The sequence below is a fragment of the Amphimedon queenslandica genome, unplaced genomic scaffold (genome assembly GCF_000090795.2).
Source record: "Amphimedon queenslandica unplaced genomic scaffold, v1.1 AMPQUscaffold_12021, whole genome shotgun sequence".
Classification (NCBI taxonomy): domain Eukaryota; kingdom Metazoa; phylum Porifera; class Demospongiae; order Haplosclerida; family Niphatidae; genus Amphimedon; species Amphimedon queenslandica.
Genome location: NW_003547740.1, coordinates 6,045 through 8,511, shown reverse-complemented (window position 1 = coordinate 8,511; position 2,467 = coordinate 6,045). Strand labels below are relative to the sequence as shown.

The 2,467-nt window shown below is 33.1% G+C and overlaps 1 long non-coding RNA gene across 1 annotated transcript; it reads right to left on the bottom strand.

The window, feature by feature from the left end:
* Nucleotides 1-3: 3 nt before the first annotated feature.
* Nucleotides 4-450, bottom strand: LOC109588552 (uncharacterized). Its single transcript, XR_002188239.1, has 2 exons — nt 310-450; nt 4-128 (listed from the first exon to the last, which is right to left on the bottom strand). It is a non-coding gene; the product is annotated as an uncharacterized LOC109588552 (long non-coding RNA).
* Between the last annotated feature and the right edge of the window lie 2,017 nt (nt 451-2,467).

Here is a 2,467-nt window from a genome sequence, read left to right as displayed (position 1 = left end):
TCAAGGTGTTTCTCCATTAGTTGTTCAAATGAGACTCCTTCTTGTTGAGCGTTTATGTCCTTTATCTCTTCAAGCACGTCAAGAATGTCCATCTCTCTCCTTGACTCTTTGGTCCTGTTTTCTAATGCCTAATGAAGAAGAGAGAGGGAGGGGGAGGGAGAAAACTTTGAGATAAAATAAAACAACCACTTAATGAAATTAAGGTATTAATCATCTAGAAGAATTAAAAAAACTACAAAAATCTACAATATAAAGATCAGAATTACTACTCTAGTTTAAACAATAATTATTGTGATTGAACTATTATACCAGCATTGGGTTGTTGGCCTCCTCTTCTTCTTTCTCTTGTTGCTTGCGCTCAATCTCTCTCACAGCAATGGCCTCTGCTTGAAATGTTCTATAAGCACCAGCTTCAGCAGCATAATCAGTATTCTCTGGATCTGTCTAATGAATAAGGAGAGATACAGAATAAAGATAAGGAGGAATAATATACGAGAGAAAGAAAGACAGAGTAATGAATTACAGTACATTATAGTAATTTTTAATAATATAGCATTGACTATGACTCCAAGGAACATAGCATAAGGACATCAATATGTATCAGGAAATGTAATAAAAATTGGGAGTGATTTTGGAGCCATTTTTTGGAAAAACCATGGGCTATAGCCTTTGCTTTTTTCCAAAAATTTGCTAATTTTAAAAAATGGCCATAACTCGAAAAATTGAAGTCGGAATCGACTCAAACTTTCTACATAGCATAAGGACATTAATAATTATCAGAAAATGTAATAAAAATTTGGTGTGATTTTGGAGCCATTTTTTAGAAAAAACCATGGGCTATATAGTACAGGGATTTTTTCAAAAATTAGCCCATTTTTAAAAATGGCCATAACTCAAAAAATTGAAGTCGGAATTGGCTCAAACTTTCTGCATAGCATAAGGGCATCAATATGTATCAGAAAATATAAATTAAAATTTGGGGTGTATTCAGAGCCATTTTTTAGAAAAAACCATGGGCTATAGTACAGGGATTAATTTTTATAAAAATTTTCTAATTAAAAAAATGGTCATAACTCGAAAAATTGAAGTCAGAACCAACTCAAACTTTCTACATAGCATAAGGACATTAATATTTATCAGAAAATATAATTAAAAATGGGGTGATTTTGGAGCCGTTTTTTAGAAAAAACCATGGGCTATAGCTAGTACAGGGATTTTTTCAAAAATTGGCCCATTTTTTAAAATGGCCATAACTCAAAAAATTCAAGTTGGAATAGGCTCAAACTTTCTACATAGCATAAGGACATCAATATGTATCAAAAAATATAATAAAAATTTGGGGTGATTTCAGAGTCATTTCTTGGAAAAAAATATGGACTATAAGTTTGTGGTTTTTTTCCAAAAATTGGAACTTTTGCTTTTTCCAAAAAACTGCTACTTTTTAAAAGTGGTCAAAAATTTTAGTCAGAATTGGCTCAAACTTTCCACACAACATAAATACACACATATGCATTAGAAAATGTAATTCCCAAAAATCCAGTTTTGATAGGAATCAGCTAAAATTTGATACACAGCATAGATTTTATGTACAGTAGATATAGTATTGTACACATACAATTGCATTGCTTACAGTTAATGAGAGGTGGAGTGCTTCAGCTAAAGCTAAAGGAGAAACTAGTAAAGTTACATCTCGAGTTACATCAAGAATACAAGCCTTTGCGAGATGGTGAAAGAGCTAGTCAGCTAGATCTAGAGTGGAGGGCTGGGGTTTGGGTGAGGCTCGGGGCTAGTCGATCGATGAGCTGGCTATGTTTTGAGCTGTTTTTTTATATGAGAGTGACTAGACTGAATACAATTGAAGTTTATTGCTGCAGAATGGACTGGAACACCTGACTAACTAAAGACAGGTAGATGTAGATCTATAGATCTATGTGATATTCTAATTAATGCTCATCCAATGACTCCATGTTCTACTATTTAGGCCACTCCAATAAGATTCATAGTTTCCCATTACAGAGGCGGGCCTGATGCGGGCGGGCGGGTTTGTTCATTTTCATTAAATTTATTCATTATCAGCTGTATAAATTGCTTGTATAATCAATGAAAAACCGCAATAATGAATAGCGATGCGGCCCCATGCGGGCGGGTAATGGGAAACAAGGAATCAAATTGGAGTGGCCTTAATTTAATTATTATTTTTTACATGTAAATAACTTGTACTTTTATGCTATATGGTATATGTACATGCAAATTGTATATTGTATACTTGTAAAAAGCCAATATTGTAGGGCACTTTTTTTCAAAGGCTGTAAATTTTGTGGATTTCAGGATTTTTAAACATTTGCAAAAATTACTTCTTAAAAATCAAATTAATATGGTACAAGATGACAGACGGCATAAATTCTTGAAAATTAAATTAAAATCTATGAAATCTATAGCCCTTGGAAAAAAAGCACCCTACGGTATA